General features: G+C 60.5%; 1 long non-coding RNA gene across 1 annotated transcript; it reads left to right on the forward strand.

Annotated features, from left to right (window-relative positions):
• The first annotated feature begins 6,740 nt into the window (after positions 1–6,740).
• On the forward strand, positions 6,741–9,846 carry LOC109387620 (uncharacterized). The gene is made up of 2 exons (XR_002125046.1): positions 6,741–6,991; positions 8,793–9,846. It is a non-coding gene; the product is annotated as an uncharacterized LOC109387620 (long non-coding RNA).
• Positions 9,847–12,240: the final 2,394 nt, after the last annotated feature.

Genomic DNA, 12,240 nt, shown 5'->3' on the forward strand with positions numbered 1-12,240 from the left:
TTCCCAAGGGCAAATCACCCGCGCTTAGGTTCCCACCAAGGCTCCCACCAAGGCAGTGTCGCCACAATGGCCTCAGTCCCTGGCCTCATGGGAGTTCTGACCCCAGACTCCAGGTGCGGGGATGGGGGAGGGGATATGCAGAGATCAAACCTGGGACCCCATAGCGTCCCCTGGTCCCCATGGCACCCACCCTGTGCTAGGCACTGCAGTGTCTCGGACACCCCAACCTGACTCATCCCCCCACCGCCTCCCCAGCCTGGGCATCGCAGAGTCCTCCACCCCCAACCCCCCTCCCCCGCAGCATCCTTGAAGAAAGATGGCTGCATCCAGCCAAGCAAAATGGGTTTCACTTGTTCATGGCGGAGTTTGTATCTAGAGCTCTGGCTATAGCAGATGCTGGACCCTGATCAACAGAGAAAACTGTCAGCTCAGAGTTCTTCTCCAGTGGAATCTGACTGCTACAGTGTCACTGCCCGGGTGCCCGTTCTGGGACACCATCTATCCAGGCAGCTATCCTCCAGGACCCTCCTTCCAGCCTGGCCCCTCTGGGTCACCCACGCCTCAGTCACTGCATCCCTCTTGGGGAGTCTGGGAATGTGGACCTGCTCTCATGGTCACTCCAGGACCTGCTCCTCCTGGTCCCTGCCAGAGCCCAGGGCCCTGCACATGGCTTCACCCACTGCCCAGCCCTGACCTGTCCTGCGGGTCTGCGACCCTCACAGGCCCAGGCCCCCTTCCCTCCAGGCCTGCAGCAGCACCAGGTCAGGGTCACTGGCTCATCAGCTCCCCAGAGCCACTGTTTGGGACTTGGACTCATGTAGGACTCTGGGTTCTAGAAGCTTCTTTTGTTGTTTTCCTTTAAAAACATTGCCTCGGACATGCTTTTCAGTCTGTTTTAATGTCAAAAGCTGTCCCATAGCTTTGCTATCCCTCCCTGAGATCTCTCCCTTCTCTCTGCTGCTGCCTGGTGGGGTGGGGGTGCCAGTATTGGGGAGAAAGGCACATCCCCCCACCCACACCAGGCAAGGTGGCCATGCCCATTTGTCAGAGGAGTTGTTGGGGCCAATTAAATGATCAGATCAGAATTGTGTGCTCAATGTGAGCACCCAAGAGCCTGGCACTCCCTCCCCCCACAACCTTCCATGGCTCCCCGCTGCCTCCCTAAAGGCCGGTTTATTTCTCCTGCCTGCCCCCTCCTCTCCAGGTACATGGGAACCCTGCCTTGCCCTTGCTAGCCCCTCCCCCATCAGTACAAGGTCTCAGGGCAGCCTCAGGGCGTCCCCTTCTCAATTCCTTGGCTTCGGATTGGCTGTCAACCCACCTGTCCTGACTTCTCCTCATGGCCTCCTTCCCACCTGCTCTCCCCTGCACCACCTGCTCAGCTGCACCTCTCCTCTTGCCTTTGCGGCTCGCTCCTCCACGCAGCCTCTCCTGAGGGCTGCCCACCTGCCCCAGGCTCTCGCAGCCCCCGAGATATTTTCCATCACTCTACCTCCTGGCTAGACTGTGAGGCCTGGGGTGCCATCTGAGGGGCATCATCAGATGAGGGGGACAGTTCAGCAGTGGGGGATGGGGAGTGCTTTCATATGGGCCACCTGCCTCCTGCACTAGGAGCCTGGGGACCAGGCTGAAGGAGAAGATGAACCCAGAATCTAAACGGGAGAAGTAAAAATGGCACTGACAGCTACCCCTTGAAGTCCGTCACGTGTGGGTCCTTTCATCCTCGCAGCCTTGCAAATGCACTGGCCGTCAAGGAAGCGAGTGTGCGGGTAGAGGGGCAGCCTTGACACCAAGATGAGTAAGGGGAACAGGGATCTGAGCCCAAGGTTGGGGCGTGAGCATCCCAGGCCCCTGCTGGCATGCTTTCCCTGGGGTGGAATGCCACATCACTCAGGAGTGTGGCATCTAAAAATAGCCAGGGATCACCTTGCCCGGAAAGGATTTGGGGGTGCAACAGAGATGCCACAGGACATGTAATTAAAAGCAGAGGTAAAGGACGAAGGGAACGCGAGGGCAAGAGGAGGGAGGTCTCTGTGGAGCAGGAGACGAGCTCACAGCTGTGGTTCAGATCTCCCCAGCAGCCAAGGCAAAAGGGGAAAACGGAGTCAGAAGACGTCAGGTCTTAATCCCGAAACTTCCCTCCTAGAGAAGGTGACATGGGGATTGTGGGTCAGTGCGGAATCTCCGTCCACCCTGAGCAACGGCTTGGGCCAGACATGGGCTGGACTTTGGGGCTGCCAAATGAAACCTCAAATCAGGTTGCTGGGGCGTAATGGCCCCCATTTGCCAGGCCCTTAGCTCATGCCCATCACTGTATCTCCCTTTGTCCTCACAACAGCCTGGCCCAGTGTCTGTCACTCCTCCACATAAGGAGAGGCAGGCCGTGCCCTAGGACATGGCTGCTTTTCTGTCCTCTCAGCTTTGTGCAGCGATTTCACTCCAACTCCACAGGCTGGGTGTGCTCGCTCCTCTTTGGCTGACTCCATGGCCCAGTGACAGTCCTGGGCATGTCCTTGTCACCCTGTCATCTCAGCCAAGTGCCTCCAGGCTCTGGGCCTGCCCTAAAGGACTTGGCCTCTGGGGACTGCCGCCTTTGTCCCTCCTGCCGCTGCCCAGACCAGGGCCCACAGCCTGCCTCCCTGCAGAGCAGCAGGTGCCCAGCCCCTGAAGGCTAGGAAGTGGCTTCCCGGGAGTGAAGAGAGAAGGCGGCGGTTAAGACTGCGCAGAGAGACTGCTCAGAGATGCCGGGTGCAGGCCTGTGTGTAGATGCGTGTTTCAGTTGCTCTGTTTGCCACTAACGGATGACTCCAAATCATAGAGACTTACCCGGCCCATTTATTAGGCTCACGGACTCCACGGGTCCAGAGTTTGGATGGGCACAGTGGGAACGCCTCATCTCTGCTCCACCAAGTTGGGGAGCGGGGGGCTCCTGGAGGGTGCTCAGCGTCTGGGCCTGGAATCACCTGCAGGCGAACTCACTGAGACCCCCTCCACGTGGCTGTCCCTTACCAGCTAGTTTCCAAGAGACAGTGCCCAAGAGCCAGGAAGAAGCACAGGGCTGTCATAACCCAGCCCCGGGCCCCACAGTGCCCTTCTACCACCTTCTACTCAGGGAGGCAGTCACAGGCTCACCCAATTGGACCACGTCCCTTAACAGGGGTGGGGGGTGGGGTGGCAAGGTTCTAAAAGGTTCTAAAAGGAGCCCTGTGGGGTTCCATGCCTTTGTTGGGCTTCAGGCAGTACTGCCTGTGCCTCTGTCACAGGAAGACATGGTGGCTGCGCTTGCCAGCCTCTCCCCACCCCTGCGCCTGACGAGGAACTTTCTGCAGTTGCAGTCTTGTTTCTTTGGGGCCTCTTTCCCCTTGCCTCTCCAGACCACTCTCCACTGACTCCAGCCTCCCGGGAGGCTGACCTGGACAGAAGCACCTTCAGGCTCCCTGCGCCCTGATCCTCTTGGGCGCAGCCAGTGGGCTGCCCTGGGAGGAGGCCCGGGCACCAGGTGGGTGGATGGCCCTCTCTCCAAGCTCGGGACCCTCTCACTCCCTTGCCCCTCGGGCCACCAGCCCCAGCAAATTGCTCCTCAGTGCTGCCTACGCCTGTGTCGTTTTCGAAAATGCTCCTCCTCAAATGACCCAAACCGACTGAACTGCTATCTGCCTTCTGTATGCAGGGGCCTTGCCTGACACAGAACCACAGGGGCACAAGAGATGTGTGCTCTGAGAGGGTAGCTGCCCAGGGTCCCAGGGTCTCCACGGGGCTCTGGCCCAGGGGCTGGCCTACAGCCTTCACTTGGTGGCTTGCCCCTTAAGCCTCCCACAGAGAAATCCTGCTTTGAGAAGGTCACTGCCCCATGTGGGGACATAGCTGTGTGTTTTAACTCCAGAAAGACCAGGCCCCAGTAGGGGAGCCGGCGCCAACTCAGACAGCTGAATAAACAGCCACGGTCACGTTTCCAGGCCCCCTGCAGCCTGGCCTCCCCACACTGGAGGCCACTCAAGGCCAAGAGTGGGGCTGTAGCCCTCCATAGAGACGGTGGCAGCCTCCCTTCCCAGCTCCAGGGTCCCACAGCAGGCACCTTGGTCTGGTGGACAGCAGGAGGGAGAGGGAGGGTGTTGGCTGCCCCAGATGAGACATTCAGACCTGGTTTCCCAGGCCCAGCTCTGCCACTTTTGCCCAGGACCTTCTGAGCATGTCTGCCTCTCCTTGGCCTCCATGTCTCCAACCGTAGAATGGACAGAAACATCCCCAAGTGTCGCATGGCAAACAAGGTAGTGGGTGTCAAAGGTGACGGGATTAGGGGGTGAGGTGGGGACCAGGCTGGGAAGCCTTGAGGAGTATGGTAAAGACCTGGACTGTCCCCAAGGGCGGGGAGCCATGGCTGGGCTGGAGCAGGGCCCACTTGGAATTTTAAGAAAACTGCTCAGGTGGCCGCTGGTAGAGGAGGAGAGAGGGAGGGCGGGAGGGAGACTCGTGTGGAGACCGTGCAGCCTGAGCCAGAGCTGGGCCTTGGTGGGAGGTAGACAAAACTGGGTTTTGGAGGGTAGGGTGGGTGGGCAGAGCCTCAGCGGGGTACAATGTCTGGCTAGGCCCGACCTGGGCGGTGTCACCCCCACTGTCCTCTTGGAAGTCAGGGACCCCACTTCCCAGGGCCCAACGGGCTACATCATAAGAAAGTGCCCTTGAGGAGACCTGGCCGTCACCTTGAGGAGATTAATTTTGATTTAACCCTCAAATAATAACTTGTCAGCTTTCCTAATTGCATCCAGCTGCGCAGGGCCTCCAGGCCTCATGGCGGCATCCCTTCCTGCCTCAACACCCCTGGCCTGGACCTGAGAAGGGAGACCCTGAGACACGGAGGTGACGGGAGCCAGGTGCCCCTGTCAGTACCAAGCCCCATGGCGGCAAAGCGCTCTCGGCCCAGCCCATGGGGGCGTCGTGGCCATCTGCTGAAGGGACAAATAGATGGCCTTTCCAGCCATTGGCCGGAAGGCCACTCACAGCACAAGCTCAGACCTTCTAGAGCCTGCCGGCCAGCACTGACCCCCTGCACCTCCAGCCTTCCACCCCCGATCCAAGTCCCCTGTGTGTTCTGAGTATAGAGACGGGTCTCATGGCTGCACCCTCTACCTGAGATGTCATGTCCCTCTTCAGGGCCGAGCCTGTGTCCCCAGGAATGAGTCACTCTCTCCTGCCCCAGGCTGCCTGGGAGGGTTGATATCAGACTGGGAGACCCCCAAGAGGAGGGTCACAGCCTGTCCTAAGCCCCTAGCCTTGGTCCATCGTGTCAACAACAACATGACTGGTCAGCGTTCCCTGGGACCAGGCACTACGGCGTCTTCGGTGTGCTAGCTCACTGCGCTCTGTGAACTGGGTACTGTCACTGTCCTTGCAGCACAAAGAGGACAGGCTGAGGGAGCTGGCCCTGACACTCCTCTGCCCAGGGCCCTCCTGCCCCTGCACCCAGGGCCCTGGGAGGGCATCCCAAACACACACCTTCCTGCTCCCATGAACTAGCCCCTCTCCTCCCAGTTTCCCTCAGTTGGGTGACCTCTCCACCCCCACAGAACAGTGAGCCCGAGCCTCCCCATCCCCTCCTTCCCTCCCACAGCCTCAAGCCCTAGGTGGCTGCTGACTGGGGTGTCGAGGGGTACTTTTCCACTTGAGCTGTCTGACTGCAAACATCACAAGCCACCTGACAGTCATCTCCCTGCAGGACTGACTGCTGACCATCAGTAACTAGGCAATGGTGATGACAATCGCCTTTGGGAAATTGGGAAGACTCGGTGAAATAACGCAGGTGATGTTCTCAACCAGGACTCCTAGTGAAAGCACCTGTGGCCCTGTGGGCGCCCATATTTGCGGATGCCCCAGCCCTGTGGGTGGGTGCCCAGGGGTTTCGATTGGGCCGCCATGTGTCACTGTAGCCACCAGGGGGCAGCAGAGGGGAGCAGTTCCGCTGGGCAGCTGGTGCTTTGCGGAGGGGGAGGGGAGCAGGAGGGGCTGGAGGCGGCCCAGCGGGTGGCTCAGGGCGGGCCTGGGAGTCTGGGCTGGGATCCTGGCCCTGCACTAACTCTTGCATGGCTCAGGCCTGCCTGGTTCCCCTGTGCATGGGGCCTGGGTCTCTTCCAACATGGAACTGAGGCGAGGCTGAGAGGCTTCCCCACATACAGCTGCAGTCCTGGCCAGCCGACCTGGGGGCGGGGGGGCGTGGGGGGGGGCTCCTGGCGTCCAGTTGAGGCCCACCCACACCCCAGCACCTCCGGTCTGCAGATGGGGAAATTGAGGCTCAGCCAGGAGCTGTGGCCTACGTTCCACAGCAAATCCGAGGCAGAGGCAGGATGGGCTGGGCTTGCAGACCGGAGGCCTGTTCTTTTCCCTGTGTGCACACACAGCAACGTCCCACATTCCAAGAGCAGGGGTCCTGCTGGGCACACCCTGGGGGAGGTGACCCTCCTCGGGCTCCCAGGGCCCCTTGCTGCCTGATGACTCTGGCGCCTGATGAAGCATCCGTGGACTCAGCACCCCCAGCCCTCCCTCGTGGGGCTGACATTCCGGGGTGGTTTTAGTTCTCAGTGTCCCTCCATCCACCTGGTAGGCTGGGGGCTGCTGGGTCATGCTGGTTGCTGTGGCCCCAGCCGCCCAGCGCAGGACCTGGCAGGGAGTGGGACGGTGGGGGGGAGGGAAGGGGCGGGGAGGTGAGTCACCCCTTGGGACAACTCCAGCTGAGTTCCTGTCTCTCACCAGCCTCCCCAGGGCAGGTCCCACCTGCAGAGGAACCTGGGAAGGGAGAGGTGCGGGACTTTACAGGAAAGGGGGCCGGCTTCTCATGGGGCCAGGAGAGGCCCTGAGGGGGACCCCGGGTGGACAGCCCCACAGTCGTTTCCTCCTGGCTTGGGCACAGGAAGGCGGGTGCCTTGAGCTCTCTGCTCTGCGGCCGGAAAAGACTGGTGTTCCAGGAATATGCAGTTTGGCAGGCCGGAGCGAGCACATGGTGAGGCTCCCCAACCCAGTGCTGTGGGGCCTCCCTTGCCCCCAGGAGTGCATTAACTCCCGCTACCACGCTGGGCACAGTGTACCCCTCTCTGGGCCTCTGCTTCCCCGTGAGGGGGTGACACAGTCACAGGACAGGGGCCCTAAGGGCTAGTGTAAGGCTGCGGGCTGAGGCCAGGGTCTGGGGGCTGAGCCAGTGCGAGGCTAGGAGATGAGTAAATGTCTGGGGTCCCCCAGCTGCCCCCGAGTCATGCTCCCCGCCTGGCCTCCTCGGCCCCCATTTTGGCAGCATCAGGGCGGGCAGGACAAGGAGGCTGGGCGGCCATGTTCCAGCCGAGCTGGGGCCTGGCCAGCAGTGCTTCCCGGCGGCCTCCTCCCGTGCTCCGAGAGCATTACCTCATCGGGAAGCCATTCCGGAAAAGGAGCTGCAGAGCCCCTGGGAGTGGAGGGGAGAGGCGCTTTCCAAGGGCCCTCCTGGCAGCCGCCAGTGCCAGACGAGGCCAGGCGTCACGCCTCCGGGTGTCTGCCTGCCGAGCGACTGCTGGGAGGGCAGCTGGCTTTTGTCAGCTTTTTGGGGTGACCGGGCTGGGCTGAAGCAGGCCGGCACCATGGCACTGCCCTCAGCCGGCTGGCTGCCAGGCAGGCAGAGGATTTATTTCAGGAGCAGGAACCAAATAGCTGGACAGGAGGGGAAGCCAGGTGCACGCTAAAAGCAGACGCCAAGCCCTCCCCGCTTCTGAGCCTCAGTTTCCCCTCAATCCAGCTCCCCTCCCCCCTTCGTTCTCGCCCTCCCCCTCCTGTGGCCGCAAGGAGCACTGGACATAAGTGAGCACGTGACCATGCTCCCTGCTCCCTGCAGATGTAAACCAGAGGCCCGACTGCCTGCAGCTGGCTCTGAATGGGCCTTTCTGGGCCATGTGGTCTGGGCTGAGAGGGGCGGGGAGCTGCGGGGGCAGCTGGGGTGCTGGGGGGAGAGGAGGAGCTTCCCGCCCTGCCTGAGGTGGGTCCTGAGGGATGAGGATGTGGGGCAGACAGGAGGAGCCCCTGGCCCTGGCCCCAGCCCTCCCACCCAGCCTTGATTCCAGAGAAACCTCTCAGAGCCTCAGTTTCCTTATCTGTCAAACGGGGCTCAGAGTGCCCACCTCCCCACCTCAGAGAATGGCTGAAAGGACTCCTGAAACCATGTAAAGGAGGGAACAGGAGGCACAGGCGACAGGCTCTCCTCGGGGGCCCGTGGGCAAGCTCCTGCGCCAGCTCCTCCTGGGTTAGCATCCGGTGACAGCCTTCACACGGTCAGGGCCAGGGCGGGTCCTCCTACGACACAGGTCTGTTTGGTGCATTTTCCCACTAAAAACCCCCTTGACCCAGAGTAAGGGAAGCTCTGTCTTCCGGCCACACCTGATTGCACATGTGCCCAGGCTCACCGTACCTTTTTTTCAAACTCTGCCTGGAGAACTCTTATTCATCCTGCAAAACTCCAGGCAAGATGCCCCCTCTTCTGAAACATCTCACAGGGTTGCTCTGAGAACCAAAAAATAACATACATGTGTGAGCACAGGGGCTTGTGCTCATGGCTGTGCTGTTATTAATTAGAAAGAGGTCATAACCAGATGAACAGGAAGGTTGTCTGGCTCGAGATGTAAGCCCAGCCTTGGCATATGGTAGAATTTTCAAAGAGGAAAGGAGGAAATTGGAGGCTAGGAATAGGCAGTCGTGCAGCAGTCTTAAATATGACTTCAAGTTCCTTGGTCCTCCTCCCATTGAGAGATGGGTCTATGTTCTCTCCTCTTTAATCTGGGCAGATGTGTGACCACTTCCGTGGCCTGAGTGGGACAGCAGTGCTGCCCGGTACCTTCCAAGGCAGAGTCGTCAAAGTCCACACAGCCTCTACCCTGGAGTCCTGAGTCATCTTATGAGAAGGGAGTTCAAGCATCCTGGGACCTCCACGCTGCGAGGAAGCCCACACTGCATGAGAGGCCACATGGAGGCCTGCTGGTTGACAGTTCCAGCCTCCGCGTCATCCCAGCCCAGGCTCCAGCCATCCAAAAGCAGAAGCCACTGCAGAAGTAGCTCCACCAGCCTCAGAGGCCCCAGCTGTTTGAGTTGTCCCAGGGGAGGCCCTGGCATCCCAGAGCAGAGTTGTCCCCACTGAGCCCTTTCAGAATACCTGACCCACAGAACTCCTGAGCAGAACAAAATGGCTGTCATTGGGGGTGGTTGGTTCCAGCACTAGCTACCTAGAACAGGTGAGAAGCTCAGAACCTCTTGGCCCTTCAAGCCAACTACAGGGCCCCACGATGCAAGGTGGTCCTAACCTGGAATGCAGTCCCAGGAACAGGTTCTCCCCAAATACTCTTGGCGTTCTGCAGCTTGACCCGTAACCGGTGCTTGGGGAAGGGTCATGGAATGGATGAATGATGTCCAGCCTCATTCGCAGAGATGTTCCTGAGCCACCCCCCAAACCTGAAAGGGGGTCTCCTCACCTCAGAACTCCAGTGGGCCTTTGCGGCTTGAATAAATTGTGGACCCAGCGCTCTGGGGAGGTATCCGGGTTCTGTGTGGCATGTCTGTTCCTCGGTTTCCCCACCCAAGGAATAGGCTGCTGAACTCGTACCCTCTGTGGTCCCCCTGGGCTCCTGATCTGCCTGACTGGGGGCAGTTATTCACTCAGGTGTGTTTCCCCCCCCCCCTCACATCCTCCAATCCACAGGACTCCGCCTCCCGGGCAGGGGGGGCATGATTACTGTAATCTCACCATTACATGCTCAGCACCTGGCACTGATCTAGCTCAAAGGATGGATGATGCCAAAGGTGACTACCGAATGAATGAATCAGTCAATAAATGAATGAATTCTTCCTGTGCTCATTCATTCAATCAATTCATTTTCCCCACATACAACAAGGATTCTCTTCCAGCAACTCCAGGAGTGAATTCTTGCATGTCTCATGTGATGGGGAGCTCACTACCTTTCGAGGCAGCCTATTTCATTTTGAGGCAGCATTGATCAGAGAGCAGTTCCCTGAGCTGGCTTTCTTCCTGGGCCCCAGGGGTGAGTGGCTGGAGAAGAAGTGTGGGGGGGTACGTGACAGGGGAAGGGGCCCTCAGTACCCACAGTCCTCAGAGCCTGCATCTGATGAGTTCTGGGAGCAGGTGAGGGGACCCCAGAGTGCCAGAAACCCGCTGGCTCTCTCTGCACTGGCCCAGCTGAGCGGGGGCAAGGGCAGCGAGTGCTTTCCTGCCCAGGGCCCAGCTGAGGCAGGGCCAAGCACACCAGGAGGTCTGCAGAGATGAAGAAAGCAACCCGGCAGAGGGCAGAGCTGGGGCGGGACAGGTGGTCTGTGCTGTCTCCATGGCTTCGTGCTTCTGCCTGCCCAGCCTGGCCTGGGCAGGACGAGCTGGGCGCTGAGCACGCGGTGCCCGTGACCGCCCGGGACAAAGGCTGGGCTGTTCAGACGCGCACGGCAGCCACCTGGGCCTGCCTGGTGGAACATCGGTTTAGACTGGGCCTGCAGCCTGCCCCTGGGGCCCCTGGGAAATGAGCTGGAGCTAGGGGCTGGGGGCGAGGAAGGTCTGGGCCGGCAGCACCCTCAGGGGCACGCAGGGCCCTTGCCAAGCCTCAGGGAGCCTGAAGGCAGCAGGAGCTCGTGGCGTAAGGAGTCGGGGTTTCTCTCTCTATCTCTGGGTAACGTAACATCGGCTGGTGGGCCTCCCTTCCAAGGCGCACCCCCAAAGAGTGGCCAAACAGGCCCGCGCGTGAAGCTTGTTTTCGCTGCCTCTGTGGACAGATGCTGCTCTGGGCCTGAGCCGGGCAAACCGGAAGTGCCAGGAGGCCAGCGCCTGGGAGCAGCTTTCCCCAAGGACGCGTGGAGCTGGTGGACGAGTGCCCCTCAGACCACAGCTCAGAGCTGTGCTCCCACCGTCTCTCAGCACTCCCCAGCGAGCAAGCCTGCCCACCCTCAGAGGTGACTTGCTTGATGACACTCCCTCCTTGCCACGCTCCACTCCCGCCTCGTGCCTCGTGGAACCCCTCCCAAACCAGCCATGCTTATGTGAATCGGTGCTTCATGGCTGGCTTCTGGGGAGACCCAGGCAGGCCACAAGCTCACGGAGGGTTCACAGGGCCTTCTGCGTCCTGGAGCTCAGAGACAGAGGGAGTGGGTCACTATGTTGTCCCAGAAACTGTGACTAGGGAAAGCATCAACCCATGTGCCTATAGGGAAGGGGAGTTTGGGTTCAAGGAAAGGGGGAAGGGACTCACAGAGAGGGGTCTGCCCAAACAGCTCTCGGGCCTACAGAAGCCCTTTACCCCTCATCTGTGCCTCCATCAGGGGTGACGGAGCTCCCTGCGCTTTCCCCACTTGGGACTGGACCACCTGCCCACCCGGGTCTCAGCCCCCACAGCTGAGAAGGGGCAGCGTGCTCTGCTCACCCTGTGTGGCAGCGTGGGCTCCCAGGAAGCCACTCTGGGGCAGGACGTCAGTCAGGGACAGTCTGCGGTCACTGCTGTGGCGGGGAGGGGAAGAAGGCGGGCAGGGCAGGGGCCTGACCCTGTGGGAGCACTGGAACTAGAAGGGCCACCGGAGCTGGCCCGAGTTGGGTGGCGTCGGCCAGGCCTTATGCTCCGGTCTGCATCCATCGTTAGATAGGGCCCACCCAGGGAGGCCATGACCTTGGGCCAGGCCGGTCTCTGCAGCTTGAAGCCAACCCTGAAGGGGCTCGAGCCCAGGGCTGTGTGTGCTGGAGGGAGCCCACCGTGAGGGACGGGAAGGCTCAGAGCACTCACTGTCCTGTCCAGCTGCCCCAGGGTGTCCTACGGGCCCCCCACACTTAGCCGCCCACACTAAACTCGTCAGCTCCCCCAGGCCTCCTGCCTCCTGCTTGGGGTCTGGGTGAAGCTGCCTTTCTGCAGTGCCAGCCTGGCCAGCCCCACCCCTCCCCACCACTCCACCCTCCACTTATCTAGGGGTCTGACCTCACAGGCCCCCAGCCTCCACACTTCTGCCAGAGTGGCCTTTCCAAACACAGTTCCTGCCCCCAGTCACCTCCTTTACACCCCACTCCGGCTGCCCACACAGCCTATACCCCTTGCCCGTACATTCCACTCAGCCCCACATTTGCCACCTACCCCCTCCCCTGCCCTTCCCCCGGACTTAGCCCTTTGCTCTGAGCTGACGTCTTGGAAGGCCTTCCCTGGCCCTGGGCCATGTCAGGGTTCTCAGCCTTTAACCCGCTTCTACGGCAGCATAACC

The sequence above is a fragment of the Hipposideros armiger genome, unplaced genomic scaffold (genome assembly GCF_001890085.2).
Source record: "Hipposideros armiger isolate ML-2016 unplaced genomic scaffold, ASM189008v1 scaffold_164, whole genome shotgun sequence".
Classification (NCBI taxonomy): domain Eukaryota; kingdom Metazoa; phylum Chordata; class Mammalia; order Chiroptera; family Hipposideridae; genus Hipposideros; species Hipposideros armiger.